The 21,847-nt window shown below is 42.0% G+C and overlaps 1 long non-coding RNA gene across 1 annotated transcript in view; it reads left to right on the forward strand.

Moving 5' to 3' along the window:
• Nucleotides 1-17,561, forward strand: part of LOC136329667 (uncharacterized) — an 85,538-nt gene extending 67,977 nt beyond the window's left edge. The window contains exon 3 of the long non-coding RNA XR_010730236.1: nt 17,271-17,561. This is a non-coding gene — a long non-coding RNA (uncharacterized lncRNA). The remainder of the gene's footprint in view (nt 1-17,270) is intronic.
• The last annotated feature ends 4,286 nt before the right edge of the window (nt 17,562-21,847 follow it).

The following is a 21,847-nucleotide window of genomic DNA, read 5'->3' on the forward strand; positions in this document are numbered from 1 at the left end:
GAGAATCCTTATAGCCTGGGGCTTGGTTTTGGGATTAAGCCTTTCCCACCCTTTTTGATGTGGGGTGGTACAATCCAATCATGCCTCAGAGAAGTGACTTTGTATTAGAGACTTCCCTACTTTGTATATTGGATTAGAGGTTGTGAAGCTACAGTATAAAATGGGGGCAGAACGGGACTTGGCTCTTGGTTCCTGAGATTATCATTAGAAGAGAGAGCAGAGAAAGGCCACGTGGAGGAGGCCAGGAGAAGCAGCCAAGATGGTGGAGTGCTGAGTGAGATGCCAGTTTGTGTAGAGTTTGTATTTGGGATAAGGAAGGAGATGGGGAACAGAGGTGAATAAGTCTGGTAAGCTAGAAACCTTTGATTCTAGGAAACTCGGATAAGTCAGTGGCTTTGTGAGCACTGAATGTGACTAGGTTTTGGAGAGCCCAGTGTGTATTTTTACTTGCCCACCAGGTGCAAGCTAGAATTAAAGACTATGGCCCACCAGTTTTTGGCTCCACTGTTTCTTTGCCGACTGTCCGAATCCAATGCGAGCCTGCATGTGAATGGCCATGATGGCGGCTCCTGGCTTTACAGTAATGAAACAACTGAGCCAAGAATTGGTAGGCTGTTAGCTTTAATCCTAGTTTGCACCCGGCGGGCAAGTAAAAACACACACTGGGCTCCAAAACCCACTTCTTCAGTGCTCACAAAGCTACTGACTTATCCGAGTTTCCTAGAATCAAAGGTTTCTACCTCACTAGCCTTATTCACCTCTGTTCCCCATCTCCTTCTCTCTGCACAAACTGGCTTCTCCCTCAGCACTCCACCATCTTGGCTGCTTCTCCTGGCCTCCTCCACGTGGCCTTACTCTGCTTTCCTCTCTAATGCTAATCTCAGGAACCGAGTATAGAAATCAAAACCTTTAATCCAATATACAAACAAGAAATCTCTGATACAAAGTCACTTATCTGAGGCATAATGAGATTCCTCATGAGAGTGCATCACCCTACATCAAAAAGGGTGGGAAAGGCTTAGTCCTAAAACCAAGCCCCAGGCTACAAGGATCCTGCCTACCCACAGCCTGCCCCCAACACACATTAATATAATCAGGCCCATCCCAAGCAAGAAGGGCAACCAATACCATTACCTGGGCGATGGGCTTCCACGTGGGCAGCACCATCTTTAACAAAGTGAGCATAATATATTTTATCTGCCCAACAAAGAATAATAATGGCTATTATTGGTGTTTAACTAGTAAACTGATCTAATTCTCATGTTAATCTTGTAAAGGAACATATGGTTGATTACCATGTTCCTCATTACACATATGAAAAATCTAAGACATAAAAGAGAGTTAGCAACTTGGCCAAGGTCTCTCAGCTAGCAAGTGACAGAGCAGGGATTCAGACTCAAGCTGTGCAGCCTTGAGTCTGAATACAGAGCACCATTCTGGGAGATAGCACCAGACTGGAAGTAGGGAGCCAGTATGCCAAGAGTCTTGAAGGGCAGGATCATTTATGTCTAGGTATATATTGTATTTAATTAATTAATTCTTTCCAAGTTCCTAAACTCTAAGTAATACTGTAAATAATATAAAGGCTATCATTTGAATGTTTTCTGATTATAAAAGTATTACAGTATAGAAAATGGAGAAAAGTAGAAAAGTCACCATAATTCCCCCACTCAGAATTAAGTATTGTTAATATTGAAAAATATTTCCTCTTCAGATTTTTATCTCTGCACATATTTGTCCTGAGCAAATAGCAGAGATGATGCAATTTGTGTATAAGGATGCTTATTATAACATTATTTAACAGTTTATTTATTTAATTATTTAACCTTTTAAGAATTAAAAACTATATAATTGTTCCAAAGAGACGAATGGTTAAATTTGTTGATTATCATATTCATATAAGACATTACTTTGTAGTCATGTAAAATTATTACAGCATTACATTTTTTTGGTAACAGCTTTATTGAGCTACATTTCACATACCTTCACATTCACCCATTTAAAGTATACAATTCATTTTCACTATGATATTTCTAAACATAAATCTCTCTGTGTTCATTGTACTTGGGAGTTTTTTGAGCATCTTGGATGCCTAGATTAATGTTTTAATCAACTTTGGGAAGTTTTCAGTCATTTTTTTTTTTGTATTTTTTCTCCTTCTTTCTTGCCTTTGGTTCTGATACCATCATTATGCGTGTCGATGTGCAGGCGTATCCCACATTTCTCTGAGGCTCTGTTTGTTTTGCTCCATCTTCTTTTTTTGTTGTTTTTTTTTGCTCCATCTTCTTTTCAATGCTCTTTGGATTGTATGATCAGAAATGATATATCTTCAAATCTGCTGACTCTAACTTCTCCCAGTCCAAATACACTATTGAGCTCCTCTAGTGAATTTTTAATTTCAACAATTGTTTTTTTCCAACTCCCAAATTTTGATTTGGTTCTTTTTTATTCATTTCTTTCTCCTTGATAAAACACTTGTCACCCTCCCTCCCTTTATTTACTTAAGCAGGGCTGCCTTTAGTTCTTTGAACATTATTTATAATAGATGATTTGAAGTCTTTAACTATTAAATCTGACATCTGGGTACTCTCATAGGCAGTTTTTGTACTTATTTTCTCTCCCATGTGTGGATCATACTTCCTTTTTTCCCTTGCATTTTAAATACTGGACATTTTAGGTACTGTAGTATAGCAACACTGGATATTTTTGTCCCTCATTCCAGGACTTGTTTTTATTACTGTCTGCTTGTTTATTTGTTTAGTAACTTGGCTGGACTATATTAATTAAGTCTATTTCTCCTAATGTGAAGCCTGCATGTTGCCCCTCAGAGGGCATTCTCTTTGGCATGTGCACAGACACCCTGTGTTTAATTGTGGGCTGAGTAACTTAGTGTGTTCAGCAGTGTCGTTGGGCACAAATTGCTCCATAGTCCGACCGAATTACATCCACCCCTTTGCAGGGGTAGTTTTTGAGACCAATCTTTGAGGATTTTTTTCTGAAACCTAGGAGTTCATTGCTTTTGTTTCCTCTGCTAAACTAGCTGGCCAAATTTAGCTTCTTGCTCTCGTGAGCTACCAGCTTTCTACTAAAATCTTTGTTGTTTTCAAGAGCTCACTTGACCTTGATATTTTCACTTTCTGTTTCAAATAAAGTCAGTTCCTTTGGGCAGTACTTTAGAGCTATCTTTTCCTAAGGTTTGCCTGCGTCCTGGACAAAATCTCTGAGCCACTGCTTCAGAGCTGAGAGCAGAGAAAAGGCTCACTTTTATTTTTTTTGTATTTTTCCAAAGCTAGAAGCAGGGAGGCAGTCAAACAGACTCCCGCATGCCCCTAACTGGATCCACCCAGCATGCCCACCAGGGGCGATGCTCTGCCCATCTGGGGCGTTGCTCTGTTGCAACCAGAGCCATCTTAGCACCTGAGGCAGAGGCCATGGAGCTGTCCTCAGCGCCCAGGCCAACTTTGCTCCAGTGGAGCCTTAGCTGTGGGAGGGGAAGAGAGAGATAGAGAGGAAGGAGAGGGGGAAGGGTAGAGAAGCAGATGGCGCTTCTCCTGTGTGCCCTTACTGGGAATCGAACCCGGGACTTCCACATGCTGGGCCAGCACTCTACCACTGAGCCAACTGGCCAGGGCCAGGGCTCACTTTTATCAGAGTGACATCCCTGATTTATGAATAAGGCATGAAAGGGAAGGGATATCCTCCAGTGGGGTCAACTGGGGTCCCAGTATTCCTAGCCTGTGCCCGGGATAGAGCTTTCACCACATGTGTAGGGACTGGATAGAAGAAGGGAACCTCCACCCTCTTTGCCATACTCCCCAGGGATTTATCCTCTGTAACTTGGAACTAGGAGGATGGGCCTTCCTCTCCTGGGAGACAGCCAATCCCTTGATTAGGAGCTAAAGGTAGGGACAGTTTCATCTTTTTGGCCATACCTACCTGGACTGACACTTCCATCATGCTGTGCTAGGGATGGGGGGGGGAGGAAATGAGTCATGGCTCAAGTGCCATAGGGTTGCTGTTTTTAAGGATATTTAAATTTTCTTGAGTAAATGTTTCTTTATTTGTTATATATATGCACGTGGGCCAATTAGAAAGACTTTCACATATTTTTTGAGAGACAGAGTGAGAAAGACAAGAAGAAGACAGAGGGTGAGAAGCATCAATTCGTAGTTGCTCTCACTTTTAGTTGTACATTGATTGTTCTCATATGTTCCTTGACTACAGCTGAGCCAATGTTCTCTCCCTTAAACCAGTAACTTTGGGCTTTTCATCCCAGCGACCTTTTGAGCTAAAGCTGGTTGAACTTTGGGATCAGAGGGACAATTCCCTCGCTCAAGCCAGCAACCCTGTATGGAGGACCCCGCGCTCAGAGCCAGCAACTTCAGGGCTTCCAACCAGTGACTGACCCCAGTGTTCTGGGTCGACACTTTATCCACCGCACCACCACTAGTCAGACCCAAAGACTTTAAATGGTTGTTTGTTTTATAATTTTCACAAGATGTGGCTGTTTTGCTGGGGAGTGGGTCCATGGAGAAAAGTCTTCCTCCATTTCAGAAGTGGAATTCCCAAGTCATTTCTGAAGAATATTTAATTACATGAAAAAATATTGATGGCGTAACAGCTGAGAAAAGTACATTTTTAAAATATTTTCAGTGTAGTCCCAATTTTGTATGTCATGTATATGTATAGGGGTTTTGAATATGCATTTGTTAATATGTTTGTCAATCCATCATGTGACACAGCTCAAGGTCATATAGTTAGTAAATGGTGTAGGTAAAATCTCTTAACCTCTCTAATAAGCTGCTTGTAGGTACTCAGAGATTTGATTTAGCATATACTAATGATTAGTGTAACATTTTCCTGAATATAATTTTTAGATCTGCAGCCACAAAGCCATGCAGCAGATTGAGAGAAATTTATGATCTGAGATGACATTCAGAGGACTGGAGAGCTATTGTCTGAGAAAGGTCTAAAAAGGTGCATACACAATCATGTACCGAAGGAATCAGTTTAAATCAGTCAGACAATAATGGGGGGAAGTGGTTTGTAGAATTCCATCTATCAAATCAGGCTTCAATTATGAAAAAAAATAAAGCTGAAGAAAAAAAAGAAAGGTTAAAACAACCCAGGAAACAAATATTAGAATTCTCTCTTGTCACAGCTCTCCCCTTTGCAAGTACGTACCCTCAGGGTTACGTCCCTGCCGGGAACCTCTAGTTGATAAGCAACAGTCTCCGGGTCTTGTGGTCAGCACAGTCATCTCAACTTGACTGGGATGGGACAACTTCATTGCTTTCCAGATAAATGTCTTTCCAGCCCTATGAAATTTAGAATTAAATTTAGATATAATAAAATTAACCATCCCACAAATAATACTTTTGAGTAAAGTATAGGAGTAAGTGATCACTGTGATAATCTGTTGTATTTATTAAACTGTAATGCTTAAGAGAATCTAACAGATTACCCATGTGCTTTTAGCATTACCGACATTGATTTCAGACTTAAAATTTTAAATTAAATTATTTTATTTTTATTTTATTTATTCATTTTAGAGAGGAGAGAGAGAGAGAGAGAGAGAGAGAGAGAGAGAGAGAGAGAGAGACAGGGAGGAGGAGCTGGAAGCATCAACTCCCATATGTGCCTTGACCAGGCAAGCCCAGGGTTTCGAACCGGCGACCTCAGCATTTCCAGGTCGACGCTTTACCCACTGCGCCACTACAGGTCAGGCAAAATTTTAAATTAATAACCATGAAAATTTAGCTAATTTCATGAATGGTTCTTATATTTTTGGTATAACTTAAGATTCACTATATAACTCTGTATTAAATTTATTAGTTTATGGAATTGTTTTGCTTGTAAAGATCATTTAGTTAACCTTGTCAAGCACTTGAAGTTTTTTTTTTGTTTGTTTGGTTTTTTTTTACAGAGAGAGAGAGGGATAGACAGGGACAGACAGACAGGAACGGAGAGAGATGAGAAGCATCAATCATTAGTTTTTCATTGCACGTTGCAACACCTTAGTTGTTCATTGATTGCTTTCTCATATGTGCCTTGACCGCGGGCCTCCAGCAGACCGAGTAACCCCTTGCTGGAGCCAGCAACCTTGGGTTCAAGCTGGTGGGCTTTTTTCTCAAACCAGATGAGCCCGTGCTCAATCTGGTGACCTCGGGGTCTTGAACCTGGTGTCCTCTACATCCCAGTCCAATGATCTATCCACTGCGCCACTGCCTGGTCAGGTAAACACTTGAAGTCTTAAAAGAGAAGAGTAAATATGTAAAATATAATTAAAATATTTAAGAAAGTAACTAAATAACTTGAGTAACTAAGTTTATAAATGGGAATTATTATTAAAAAGAATTTAGCCTGTTTAGCTTGAGTTAATTAAATATTAGTAAAAAAAATAAGTAAAATAATTCACACTTTATTAGAATATTAAACAGAATAACATGACTTGCATTTAAGTGCACTTAAAATGTAAGGAAATTAGGTTCTAAATTTTATAAGGTTAATAAGTAAATATTAACTTAAAACCAAAGTAACTGGAAATAGTTCTTTCTCTGAACTAAGGACCCTCTTGGATCTTAAAAGTCTGCACATTGACACAGTTTTATTCTGGATGAATAGATGCTTTATGTAGTAATTCGCTGTTTACCCAGCCCATAGCATTTGTCTAGACAAGGACAAAAAACTGGTTAATGCCAAATATGCAGGGAGGGACAGGTTCCAAGAACTTGTGGTGTACTCTCGCTATTGGAAGGGATCTTTCTCTAAGATCCTCACCACTCTATCCTCTGTATAACAATCTTATTTAAAACCATTTTTCCCTAACTATAAAGAAAAATCTGGCCTGACCAGGTACTGGCAGAGTGGATAGAGCATTGGACTGGGACACAGAGGACCCAGGTTCAAAACTTTGAAGTCATGGGCTTGAGTGCGGGCTTATCTGGCTTGAGCACAGGTTCACCAGCTTGAGCGCAGGGCCACTGGATTGAGCGTGGGATCACAGACAGAACCCCATGGTTGCTGGCTTGAAGACCAAGGTCACTGGCTTGAGCCCAAGGTTGCTGGATTGAGCAAGGAGTCACTCGCACTGCTGTAACCCCCCCTCCCCCTGGTCAAGGCACATATGAGAAAGCAATCAATAAACAACTGAGGTGCCACAATGAAGAATTGATGCTTCTCATCTCTCTCCCTTCCTGTCTGTCCCTATTTGTTCTTCTCTTTGTCTCTCTCTCTATCTCTGTCACACACACACACACACACAAAAAAAAAAAAAAAAAAAGAGAGAGAGAGAGAGGGGAGAGAAACCTGTCCTTGGATTAAGACAAACAAAAGATGTTCCATTCAGCAGGTTTGGTTACTCTAGCAATGGAGCTGAACTCAGCACAGCCTGGAAGATTCTTGACCACATGGTGATCTGGTGAGAAGCTCCAAGATCCCTCCAGGAGAGGGAGGGTTTTATATTTTCTGTAGAATAAATCCTTTTCTAACAGAATTTTACCTATTTTGGCTATGTCAAAATTGCTGGAATGAGGATTTATCTGCTTAAATATTTAAGTCACTGACCTCTATAAAGTATTTCCCTTTTCATGTGTTGATTATCAATACAATGACATCCTGTTTTGTCAGGAGGGAGAGCTTATTTGTTTGTTCTTGTTTAATTTTTCTAAAAAAATTGATTTTAGAGAGTTAGGAAGGAGGGAGGGAGGGAGAGAGAGAGAGAGAGAGAGAGAGAGAGAGAGAGAGAAACATCTCTCTGTTGTCCCACTTATTTATGCATTCATTGGTTGTTTCTTCTATGTGCCCTGACCAGGGATCTAACCTGCAACAATGGTGTGTGGGATGATGCTCTAACCAAATGAGCTACCCAGCAGGGCTTGTTTGTTCTTATTGACATCTCCCTTATCTGGGTTGCTGGAGAGAGCATTCACTAATGGGCTTTCCTGATTTTGAGGTTTGTTGGTAAACATGTTCCTCGAAATAAACAGCAGTGTCTCCATCTTTGATAATTCTTCAGTGACAATCTGTTTCCTAAGTAGTCAAGAGCCCACTAATGCACTGCTTTCTAAATTCTCTCTTGCTTCAGCAAAGCTGCCTTTGTCAACTGGCTTTAATTTAAAAAGTTTTACCTGATGTTTTCAAAGTAACCTTAGTTTTAAAGCCCTTTTGTGTGAGAGGGACAGAATTCACAACAAAATGGCTCCCGTGATAGCCAGGCAGACACACAGGGAATGTGTCACTGAGCTCTTTGGCTTCCAGAGGTGATTTTTAACCACATAGAGTCTTTGAGTGAGAAGGATTTTGGATTGGTTTCCAGCCTCATCCCCAGGGCACAAGCCTCAGTCCCTTGGCCTGTGTCTTCCATGTGGCCACAGACATAGTCTATCCTGTGCCCTGTGCCCTGTGCCCTGTTCCTCGGCCCTCTCTCAGCTCTGGTAGTCACCTTGCTTCGAGATCTGGCATCCAGCCTGGGCTGTTGCCGCTTTCTTTAGCTGGAGCACCAGATCCCAGTGTGAAGGAGAGTGTGGCTGAGGCCCTGCCACTGTCTGGGCTTGGCATGGTTCTGGCACAGTGCTTACTCGCTCTAATGCACTGCAAACCATCTGGAGGCTCTTAGAAAATGCAGCTTCTGATTCTACAAGTCTGGGGGGAGGAGGAGAGAGCTGAGTCTACATTTCCATCAGGTTCCAGGTGATGCTGACTTTGCAGCTCTTAAACCTCAATTGAAAAGATATTTAACTCAGTCTCTCTCTTCTTCCCTTTTCCTCTTCCTCCCTCCCTCCCTCCCTCCCTCTTTTCCTGTCTCTTTACTTTCTCCCTTCGTCTTATCAATAAGAATTCTATGCCTAATTAAGGTTATACAATTTGTTTCTTCTTCAAACATGAGTTACACTTCATAACGTTCCTGTCTACATTTGTACCAAGATCCAGGAAAAGAGACATGGTGGTTGTGGTAGTTAGTGGTGGTGGTAGTTAGCAGTGGTGGTAGTAGTGAGTGGTCATACTGAAAACTCATTTTGTCACTCAAATGGCAGCCTTTTAAAATCCTCTTCCATTCAAAAGCTTCTGCTGAGATTCACTGTGGGTACTTGTTTATGGTGTGCCAAAAAACACTCCGAAGATCATTTTCTTTATACCACTTGTCTTTACTTCCTTTGAAAAAAATAGGGCTCAATATTTTTTTAATAATTCACTTCTTTAGAAAAAAGTATTTTTCCTACTTAATTCTGATGACGTTACTGCCACTTGATCTCAGAATTCCCATCAGTAGTTTTCATTTATAATAAAACATGTTTGACATGGCCTGCCTATTAGGCTGTGAAGGGGAAAATTTGTTTTCCATAATTAATAAAAACAATAAAATCAAAAGTATATTAAGTTTCTCATCCTTGATTTTGAACTGAAAACACTGCAGTAATTATTTCGTGTGGTATGTGCTCTGTACACTATACTGGCTTTTCTATCCTCTCCTGTTTTTTTTTTAAACTCTTGTAACAGCAGCTGGTCTCATGCACTTACAAACACACTGGGTTTCCTCCCAGTGGTGTCATGTCAGATGTGGTCAGTGATATCCTGTTTCTGCAGGAACAAGAATGACTTCCTTCATTCTGCAGAAGCAGAAGCTGTCTCTCAGAATTAATAAATTTCACAGAGAAGTATTCTAAAAACTATCATTATAACTTTACAAGAAAGGAAGCCCTATTGATAGCTAAACATTGTTGCTATCTCTCCATGTTCTCTTCTAATTCCCCAAGTGTTGCCAAGAGAATTGTAAACAGATTAAGGAGACACTGATAATGTTGCTAGGACTGGTGCCTCACTTTACCCCTGCAATGCTATTTAGCCAAAAGGAGCACTTTAAATTTACTGGGCTGACTCCTATTCATTTCAAGGATGGGCAGGATGCTTGCTTGGGCACAGTGGCAGCAGAAGCAGTGAGATGGGCCTGGACACTCATTGGATCTCACCTTCACCAAAGGGAAACTGTAGGTCAAAATTGCATTCTGCAAGCCCTGACTGGTGGCTCAGTGGATAGAGCGTTGGCCTGACATATGGAAGTCCTGGGTTCAATTCCCAGTCAGGGCACACAGGAGAAGCGACCATCAGCTTCCGCCCTCTTTCCCCCCCTTCTCTCCCTCTTCCCATTCAGTAGCCAGTGGCTCAGTTGGTTCCAGCATAGCCCTGGGCACTGAGGACAGCTCAGTTGGTCTCCGCGTCAGCCTTAGGTGCTAAAAATAGCTCAGTACTTGAGGATCATCCCCAGACAGGGTTGCCAGGTGGATCCCAGTCAGGGCGTATGTGGAAGTCTGCCTCATTATCTCCCCTCCTCTCACCTAAAAAAAATAAAAACAATAAAACTGCACACTGTACTTGTTCACACAGTGTCAGAATTCTCTCCTAATAAAGGACCCATTTATTGTGCTCTGGGTTCTAGTTCTGCCAACATGATATCTACCACCTTCCTGGCTTAACTGATGTCATGGCACATGAAGTCATTTAAATATGAATACAACAGTAGCACTGCTGCACATGTGTGTGTGCCAAGGGTGGTTATTTAGGTCTTTCAGCAACTTCTGGAAGAAGTTATTATCTTCATGTTGCAAATAAGGAAACTGAGACCCTAAACAGTTAAGTAACTTGTCCAAAGTGCAAGAGAACACCAAGGTGTGGGTATGAGTGAGGTTTGCCCTGAGTCTAGGTAAGAATAAGGTATATTGCTTTCAGAGAATTTGAAAATAATAAAACTGACTAAAAGTCAGACTACCTTGTTCGGATGGGTTTTTTTTAGCGTTTTATAGTTTGTGGTAAAATATACTTAACAAATTTACCATCTTAACCATTTCTAAGTGTATATAGCTCAGTAGCATTAAGTATAATCACACTGTTGTTCAGTCATCACCACTATCTATCTCCAGAACTCTTTCATCTTTCAAATGAAAAATTTGAATCCATTAGCCTGGCCTGTGGTGGCGCAGTGGATAAAGCACCAACCTGGAACGCCAAGGTTGCCGGTTCGAAAGCCCAAGCTTGCCCAGTCAAGGCACATACAAGCAGCAGAGCAGCTACCACCACAAGTTGATGCTTCCCGCTCCTCCTGCCCTCTCTCTCTCTCTCTAAAATCAATAAATAAAGATCTAAAAATAAAAAAAGAAAATTTGAATCCATTAAACAAAAACTCCTCATCCTCCCTTCCCCCAGTCCCTGGCAGCCACCATTCTATTTTGTGTCTTAATTTGACTATTCAAAGTACCTCCAATAAATGGAATCATATAGAGTTTGTCCTTTTGTGACTAGTTTATTTTAATTTGCATAATATCTTCAAGGTTTATGCATTTTCTAGCATATGTCAGAATTTTCTTCTTTTTTAAAAGACTGAATAATATCCTATTGTATGTATATACCACATTTTGTTTATATATTCATCTATAAATGGACTACTTTTTGGCTACTGTACAAATCTTCCTATGAAAATATGTGTGTGTGTGTGTGGGTGGGTGGGTGTGTGCATGTGTGCGTGTGTGCATGAGGAGCAAGGAGTGGAGGTTTCCCTACATGTAAATGAAAGTAATAAGTTTGAGGGGTTATTATATAAAGTGGGGTGAATCTCTTCCTTAGTGCGGAGTCAACCAAGACTGGCCAGTCCATGTTGAAACTCTGAGTGGCTGTGAGGTCTCTGCATCCTCCTGCAGCTGGTGGAGAGGACTGCTGGGTGGGGTGTTGTCCCTGAGCTCACCAGACACCCAGTACCCAGCAGGCCAGCATGCAGCTGCAGCTTCATGCAGCTGGAGAACCCGCTGTCTGATGTTATATGAACTCACAACTCTTGGGCCATCTCAAGGGATTGTGGGACAGGGAGGAAGCGCAAAGATTGAATTTTTATGATTCAAGAGAATGGAATGAGGAGCACATTTATTTTTAATTTTAGAAATAATGGACTGTGACATTTCTTGGACCTGAGTATTGAAGAGTAAAAGTCCCGTTTGCAACACAAACAAGCAAGTGCAACACAGAGGGATGAGCAATGTGCAAGCACAGTGTGCACAGGGAGCACTTTGGAGGGGCAAGAAAGGCCTCCTAGGAAGACATGTCCAAGCTGAGAACAAGTAGCATTAAATTCACAGTTCTGGAGGATAAAAGTGAGAGATTGGCCCTGGCCGGTTGGCTCAGTGGTAGAGCGTCGGCCTGGCGTGCAGAAGTCCTGGGTTCGATTCCTGGCCAGGGCACACAGGAGAAGTGCCCATCTGCTTCTCCACTCCTCCCCCTCTCCTTCCTCTCTGTCTCTCTCTTCCCCTCCCGCAGCGGAGGCTCCACTGGAGCAAAGATGGCCTGGGTGCTGGGGATGGCTCCTCGGCCTCTGCCCCAGGCGCTAGAGTGGCTCTGGTCGTTACAGAGCGATGCCCCAGAGGGGCAGAGCATCGCCCCATTGTGGGCAGAGCGTCGCCCCCTGGTGGGCATGCCGGGTGGATCCCGGTCGGGCGCATGCAGGAGTCTGTCTGTCTCTCCCCGTTTCTGGCTTCAGAAAAATACAGGAAAAAAAAAAAAAAGTGAGAGATTAAGGTTGTGACTGGACCATGCTCGCTCCAGGGCCGGAAGGGGAGAATTTACTCCACTCCTAGTTTCTGGTACTGCAAATGATCCTTGGTGTTCCCTGGCTTATAGGTGCATCACTCCACTCTCTGCCTCTGTCACCACGTGGTGCTCTCCCTGTGTGTCTCCGGGTCTTCACATCACCTTCCCTCTGGGTGCATGTCTGTGTCTCTTCTCTTCTTACAGGGACATCAGTTAGACTGGATTTAGAGCTCACCCTTCTCCAAAAGGACTTCCTCTTAACTAATTATATCTGTAAAGATGCTTTTTCCCGATAAGGTCACATTCTGAGATTCTGGGAAAGATACGACTTTTAGGGGGACACTAGTCCACCCAGTAGAGGTTTTGTGTGAGCACATCAAAGCTGATCACCACTGGCACTGGCCAATGAGGCACTGGGTCACTTCTTCAACAGTTACTTTCTTTTATAAAATTAACCCCCAATGCACAGAGGGACTAATGTATTCCAGAAGTATGATCCTGTTGATTGGTTATTCATAGATTATTGTATAGATTCACTTGGCTTTTCAAATCTAGAAAGGCTGGTTTTGTTTTTTAAGCAAGAGGGTAGGGGGAGATGAGAAGCATCAACTTGTAGTTAGCATCACTTTAGTTGTTCACTGATTGCATCTCATATGGTTCTGGACTGAGGGGCTTCAGTCAAGCCAGTGGCGCCTTGCTCAAGCTAGTGATCTTGAGCTCAAGCCAGCAACCTTTGGGCACAAGCCAGCGACCATGGGATCATGTCGATGATCCTGTGCTCAAGCTGGCGACTCCGCACTTATGCTGGTGAGCTTGTGCTCAAGCCAGATGAGCCTGTGTTTAAGCCAGTGACCTTGGGGTTTCGAACCTGGGACCGCAGTGTTCCAGGTTGATGCTCTATCCACTGCGCCACCACCAGTCAGGCAGGAAAGGCTGTTATTGAGGTTCCGAGGAATAGAAGGATTGTAACAAGCATCTGCCCCACTTTAAGTACATGCCATATCCTCTATTGAGACAACATATTTTCAACTCAGCGTAACCTATAAGGCTCTATGAAAACAGAAGCCAAATAAATTGTGGCTTAGGGCATAATGCTATGCAAACACCCATGCCAGTTTTATTAAACACTAAAGGGAAAGTGTGACTGACCAATTGCTTTAGGGGAAATACTTTTATTTTAATCTTGAGGCCAAAATCTGTGTATAATTTGGAAACTTATCAGATAATTCAGAGAGAAAGTTCATTTTGAAACCAAAAGTTTCAGCTATCTACCAAAATGAAAAAAACTGTAACATCAAGAAACTGAGTTAGGCCCTGGCCGGTTGGCTCAGTGGTAGAGCGTCGGCCTGGCGTGCGGAAGTCCCAGGTTCGATTCCAGGCCAGGGCACACAGGAGAAGCACCCATCTGCTTCTCCACCCCTCCCCCTCTCCTTCCTCTCTGTCTCTCTCTTCCCCTCCTGCAGCCAAGGCACTATTGGAGCAAAGTTGGCCCAGGCGCTGAGGATGGCTCTGTGGCCTCTGCCTCAGGCGCTAGAATGGCTCTGGTTGCAACAGAGCAATGCCCCAGATGGGCAAAGCATCACCCCCTGGTGGGCGTGCCAGGTGGATCCTGGTCGAGTGCCTGCAGGAGTCTGTCTGACTGCCTCCCCGTTTCCAACTTCAGAAAAAAAAAAAACTGAATTAGAGTCTTGTTATATCATATGCATACTTACAATAACAGTGACATACTGTATGATTTAAAGCACTATGTGTCTCTTTCTATAGATGGAATACATCTCTAATATATTGTTAAATGGATAGTTTAATGTTTTCCCTGCTTTTAGTCTGGAGTAGAACACTTAAGATTGTTTTCTTTGTGAATTCAGACCATGTAGGCTACAATAATCACAACTATTTTAAAGACTGCACGTAAAAAACCGGCAAGGAGCTCAGACCTGTTTTTCTGGTCTGTGGAGAGAGCTCATTTTGGGTTCTGAATTCATCATGAAATGTTACTTATCTCTTCTGATGAGAAGCCATATTTTACCAGACTACTCTTAAAGCTCTTTCCTAATTTGTTCACAAAATTTTTAAATTAGTAGGGCAAACCGATTTCCCTATATCCTTCTTTTCACATTTATATCACCCTTTGGTAAAAGCCATTAACCACATGAAAACCCACCTGATTGTACTGTCACCTGGCCTAACCTAGTTTCCCCAAACTCCTAATGGAATGGTATGAAAGACTTTGCTGACTGCCTTGCCAAAACCCACTAACACTATGTCTACTTACCTCTTTTTATCTGACATGTCAGTAACCAAGTGGGGTGGTAACCGTGTCAAAAAGAAATGTGGTTAATTGTGGCTGATTTGTTAGTAAACCCATTATGATATGACCCAGTGGTCATATCTTTCCTTTATAGGAGAAACATTATTTGATAGTTTTCAAATTTTGCCCAGGGTTAACACTACTAATAACATAGCTTATAGATACACTAATAACCCCCATTATTACCATTTTATTGAGTGTCTGCTCTGCTCCAGGCATTGTATTAAGTTTACTTACATTATTTCATTTAATTTCCACAACAAGCCTATGAGGCAGATTCTACTCCCAGATGGAGAATGAAGTCCAGATGGTTTATTCACTTTTCCAGATCTACATGACTCAAGACAGCTAGTATCAACCTCAAGTCTGTCTAATTTGTAAGCCCACAAATTACAGCTCTGGTCACTGATGGTATCCTATGCAGATCAACATCCTTGCACTTTCCAAATGCTTATTAAATTATGTGTTAAATTGCCTCCCTTCTCTAGGAACCATGTCTTTTTACAAAACCTCAGGGCTTAGTACAGTGCTTGTTACGTAAGAATGTCTCCAATGAAGTTTTGTTGAGTAAATGCATTGCGAATGTCTTTCTATTATCCATGATCTTCCTATGATTGAGAATTAGGAGACACCTGCCCAATATTTACCTTCTTGCTCCCAGTAATAACAGACAGTGGCACAATTATCTCTGTGTTTCTGGCAGTCAGGGTTCTTATAACATCCTCTCATATCCAAGACTGAAAGAGAGCCTTTGTTTTAGCTTTTCCAACATGATGATCAATACCTGAGCAGAGAACACAATGCAAAATGCAAAATGAGTGACTGCCTATATCCATGACTTTTATCAACAGCTGGATATAAACTTATGTCAGCCATAGTCTTCATCCCTAAACATAATATTACTTCTCTTCTTGCCCTGAGTATTACTTCTTGCCTGTAATATTACTACTCTTCTTGCCCTTAATGTTATTCTTTATGAAATAGCTGTCTTTTGATCAAATGTTGGAGTAATACATTTAAAACTGACCACTTCTAGGCCTGAAGTTGCATTCTTTTATTTACTAGTATTCAGGAAATCACATTTAAAATATAATTTTAATAATGTCAGAGTACTGGTAAAAGGATAAGTTAATAAATGTTGCTTAATATTTCAAGAATTTTGAATTATGTGTATATAGCTTGCCTTCACAAAAATGGGGGAAAAAGAAAAATGATGTTTTTAGTCTTTGAAATGAATAGATATCTATTTTGGCTTGGGCATCTACTAATTGTTGCTTCCTTGACTATTCTGCCTACAAAACACACACAACACTGGAATACATGCTCCATCATATGATTTGGTAGTTACCTCTTCCCAGCCGAGAATTCTATATTTTGATCAATAATTTGGACTGAGCTTGATGTTCAACATAGTCCCTAATTTATTACTTCTCTAGGAGAGAAATGCTTGGCAGAAATGAAGATCTTCACCTACTCAAGGGTTGGGTGCATCAAACAGATGAACTTAGCAAAGGCCAGAAACAAGGTGAAACTTGAAAGGAAAGCCAGTTGCTGAGATCCCCAATTAGGAGGGAATAAGGCCGGAGCATGTCCCAGTCATAGAGGAGCCAGATTAAAGCCGCATGTGAATCTGGGTTAAAGAAGATATACCACAGCACCCAAATGGAAAGACATGTTTCCAGGCAGGGTCTGTCCATTGATTTCATTAGGAAGATTTATCCATTTTTTAATCCCTTTTTGTCCATGCTACATATCTCATTGAGTGGCAGAAGTTCATTGCCTTCTTTAAGTTCTATTTGTACAGCTATCCAATTCATTTAGTCATTCATTAACCACCATTATTAGGACATTACCAGATGTTTAGGATGCAAAAATGAGTTAAATCAATATGTTTTCAAGATAGCAAGTGAACCAAGCATGCCAACTAGCACACCTGTTCTACATCATAATATAAAACAAAGCAAATTAGAAGGCTCTATCTCTAAATCATTATTACAGGATATAGGAAAAGGGATACATTATTATGTGGCATGCATGCTTATCAATGCTTATAAATGTAGCATTAAGTATTATAAACATATGGTATGTATGTCCTAGGCCTTACCATGGTATACTATAGTAAGTCCCCAAGTTCCAAACATTGGACCTATGTACAACTCACACTTACAAATGGGGTGCCATAAGGCTATTGGTAATCAAGTACAGTTGGACATCAGTGAAAATGATATCAGAGTTGCTCAACTCCCATGCCAAAGAACTAACCAATGAAGACCTTATGAAACTAGAATAGCAGATGATAGCATTTAGGGAAGAAAACAGGGGCCTAGAAACTCCAGAACTAAAAAAGTTTTCTACAAAAGAGTTAACTGATGCTTTTCCCTCATTGAAGCAGGAATGGCAAAGTTAGAGGAGCAAGATCCTGATACAGAGAGATTCACCGAAGTTTACCACACAGTTACCGAAGGCCTGAGATGCTACAGGGCCATTTATGATGAGACAAAGAAAAGCTCTGCACAGACCTCCCTGATGCCTCCTTCAAGAAACTGACTCCAGCAGTAGTATCTGACCCTGACTGTCCAACACCAGTCCCATCCTCTCCATCAAGTCCATCATCTTCTGCATCATCCAAGATTGTTTAAGGTTGTATTTGAAAATGTTTAAGTATTTATATGCACAGCAAGGTAAAAATAAATACTATGTTAAGACAAACGTCTGTCTAAGTTGCATTTAATAGGTAAGTGTACCTGTTGCAACTAACATACAGATTCAACTTAAGGGCAAACCTACAGGACCTATCTCATTTGTAACCCAGAGACTACCTGTATTTGATACATTTAAGTAAGGTTACACTTTTTATTATGCACTGAGTCCTTACTCATGAAATTACTGCTCTTCACTGCCATATTTGCTTTTCTCCTCTCCTCTCTTTCTATACACACACACACGCATGCACACACACACGCATGTACACATACACAGGCACACATGCACATACACACACTACCACTATTAATTTTTGGTTAAACCACTAGAGAATATGTTGCAGACACCATGACCTTTCATTTCTAAATGCCTGACTATATCTCCTAAAGACCTAAATACCTCCTAAGAATAAGAACATGATCTTTCATAACTAATTATTAGTCAAACTGAGGAAAATTTAATAGTGATATATTACTATCATCCAACATAATCCCATATTCAAATTTCGCCAATCATCCCAATAATAAAATGTGCCCACGGCATTTGTTTCTTTGGTCTGGGAGTCAGTCCAGGATCACACATTTCCCTTGTGTTTCTCATCTCTTTTACCGTAGAATGGATTCTCAGCCTCTCTGTGATTTCTTTGAAAGTCACATTCTTGAGTATAGGCGAGTTGTTTGTGGAATGTCCTTCAGTTGGGTTTCTCTCATTATTTCTCAAGGTTATTTTTCAGAGCTCCCCCAGGGCACTGCCTCATGTGGGATCCAGCCGGCCGCTGCTGCTCCTGCACCCCAGAAGTCCCAGCTGTTTCCTCTGCTGACTGCACCACTCAGGTCCTCTCAGCACTCAGGAAAAGTGCCCCTCAGGCCCGTGACCTTTCACTCCCAACCCTGGGTGGGCCTTAATTCCTCACAGCACACCTGAGGCCAAGCAGTAGCTTTTGAACAAAACTTCACTTTATGCTTGAGGGTAACACAAGCATAAAACCGAGAATAATGTCACACCACTGTGAAAAGTTGCTATTCTTAGAGCCTATTGGTTAAGACATGACCTCAGAATCTTGAAATAAGTGGTTCCTGCCTCCATCTGGGTCAGCTCACTCTACCACAGATTCTGCTATAAAGTTCATGCTACGCGGTTCAGGCCTAGCAGGTTACCCAGGCCTGGAGAGAGAAAAACTTTGTCTTCACAGCCCTCCTTTCCTGATTCAGGATCGTCTTCGCAGCATGAGTAGTACTAAGGACGGTCATCCCTGACCATCACTTTTAAGTGTTAGGCCCCCTGGCCTCAGCAGGTTCAATCCTCCCAGACCACCTTTACTAATGGTAGGCTGTCTAGTCCTATGTAATAGCACACGCGGGCCACCAAGAGTCCAGCCTGGAAGCACTACCACAAGCCAAATGCAATTCCTCTATAGCCTCTTTTTCAGCATGCACTGGAGGGTAGACTGGTCCTCCACACACTTACTGCGCCAGGTTTCCATTCCTCTTGTAAATAAACGCTTGGGCAAGAGCCCATCAACACATCTCAGACATAAGAAATCCTGAATCTAGATTGAGGAAAAAATTATAACTCTGCAGGAACATAATAGAGCTTAAGAAACACCCAATTTACATGAATAAATAGATTGTTCAGAACATTGATTTGGGTTACTTCATCACATTATGGCCTTCTTCAGAAAAAACAGTGAGTACTGACTTGCCTTTATACCCACACAATTAAAAGGCCCATTGAAGTGATGCTTACAAAAACCGATTCAGCAGTTTGGCTTGAAAGGCAAACTCCGGTTTCTATTGCAGAGGGTGAAGGTGCTTTATCTTTAAGATTGGAAGGTTTTTCCAACCTCAACTATTTTTACTATTTTAACACAGGTTTTCAGCTTCTTGAAACAGGCCCTGCCTTTCCAACCTTGGCACCCAGAGTCCTCTCTCAACACCCTGGGCCCTTGCCTAACAAGAGCACCTTGCTCACCCTTACTTTCTCACTTCCAGACACTTGCTCTTGTGGGCCTCCCACCTCGCCTCATCATTCTTATCTCTCAAATTCTATATCGTCTTCGAAGATCTAGTCCAAAGCCATCTCCTGATCTCAACTAGATGTGATCAATCTTTTCTCTTAAAATCCCATAGCAAAATATTTATATCTTTTTCTTTCTAAAGGCACTTGTATTCCACCTTATGTTACAGTTATTAGGGGTTCATATCTTATCTGCCCTGCCTGACTTTCTCCAGGTCAGCGACAGAGCCACACTCACCTTGCTCCCTCTCCTGCCATCTGACATGGTACCTTGCAAATAACAGGCATTCAAAGTATTTGTAGAGTTAAACAAAAACCAGTTAACACAAGCTCTCACAGGAAATCGATAGCTCCAACCTAAATTATATTACATGGAAAATCTGAAAATATTAGTTCAAGAATTAGACGATGAATGAAAGATGAAATGTTTTAATCTGTTTTTAATATGCCAACCACAGCTTTGGTTGAACATTAACGAAGACAGGCAGTGTAAATAAAGACCCCTTTAAGTCAAAACTAATTGACACTTGATGACACAGAGTAGACCAACTGGATAAAATGATACCTGGGTTGTAGAACTTAAAAGTTTATGAGAAAAGTACAATACCAATTAAATAAGATATAAGAAATTACTACTGTTCTCTCTCTTTTTTTTTTTTTTGTATTTTTCCGAAGCTGGAAACGGGGAGAGACAGTCAGACAGACTCCCGCATGCGCCTGACCGGGATCCACCTGGCATGCCCACCAGGGGGCGACACTCTGCCCACCAGGGGGCGATGCTCTGCCCCTCCGGGGCGTCGCTCTGACGTGACCAGAGCCACTCTAGCTCCTGGGGCAGAGGCCAAGGAGCCATCCCTGGCGCCTGGGCCATCTTTGCTCCAATGGAGCCTCGCTGCGGGAGGGGAAGAGAGAGACAGAGAGGAAGGAGAGGGGGAGGGGGGGAGAAGCAGATGGGCGCTTCTCCTGTGTGCCCTGGCCGGGAATCGAACCTGGGACTTCTGCACGCCAGGCCGATGCTCTACCACTGAGCCAACCGGCCAGGGCCACTACTGTTCTCTTTACAGTTTGGTTGGCTATCCTGAAAGAAAAATTAAAAATGGAAAGCAAAGATGTAATACACTAAACAAAGATCTTTAGTGACACATTTATAGTAATGTTTTAGTCATTTATTCACTGTTATCAAATATAGTCTAGTCCAGTGATTCTCAAAGTGTGTGCCAGGGCAGACTGGTGTGCCCTAGAAAATTTCCAGGTGCGCCCTATGGTATTCCAGAGAAATATGTGCCTGTTGGGGACCAAAAAACCAACAGGGTTTTTGGAGTTTAGATTTTTGGGGGACAGAGGTGTGGGGAACTGGCTGTAAGCTGACAGTCTGCCCAACCCCCCACCTCACTTGCCTGATTAGGTTGCAAAAGGCTGTTAAGTTGTGGTGCTGGATTGTTTACACTATCCCCCATGTTCCCCAGAAAGACTAGAGGCAAATTTCTTCTATCTTTTGTCTGGTGTAAAGTTAAGATGATATGTATGATGGGGTTTTCTGTATTCAACACAAGAGTAAAAAGAGAGGAATTCTTCAATGTATTGATGAGGAAATGAGAGTTTGCCTTTCAAATATATGCTCAAACATTAAAGAAATCGCTAGGACGCATCAGGCTCATTTTTCTCATAAACACAAAAATAAAAAAACTTAACACATTTGCGCCAGGACCTGCCGAATTTACTAAATCTTACTAAGAATGTATCTATATATATAAAAAGATAACTCTTTTGTTGTTTTTTTAATACTTTTTAACCCCTCTTTTTTTATGAATTCTAAAAAGCATAACTCAATAAATGTAAAATAAAAATGTTTTTTAATGTCAGAATAAGTTGAATTTTGTTGTATTTATTTTGTTTAATTACCATAAAAGCATGCTTGGGGCCCTGGCCGGTTGGTTCAGTGGTAGAGTGTCGGCCTGGCGTGCAGGAGTCCCAGGTTCGATTCCCGGCCAGGGCACACAGGAGAAGTGCCCATCTACTTCTCCCCCCCTCCCCCTCTCCTTCCTCTCTGTCTCTCTCTTCCCCTCCTGCAGCCAAGGCTCCACTGGAGCAGGGTTGGCCCGGGCGCTGAGGATGGCTCTGTGGCCTCTGCCTCAGGTGCTAGAATGGCTCTGGTTGCAACAGAGTGACGCCCTGGATGGGCAGAGCATCGCCCCCTGGTAGGCATTCTGGGTGGATCCCAGTCAGGCGCATGGGGGAGTCTGTCTGACT

This window comes from Saccopteryx bilineata, chromosome 3, assembly GCF_036850765.1.
Source record: "Saccopteryx bilineata isolate mSacBil1 chromosome 3, mSacBil1_pri_phased_curated, whole genome shotgun sequence".
Classification (NCBI taxonomy): domain Eukaryota; kingdom Metazoa; phylum Chordata; class Mammalia; order Chiroptera; family Emballonuridae; genus Saccopteryx; species Saccopteryx bilineata.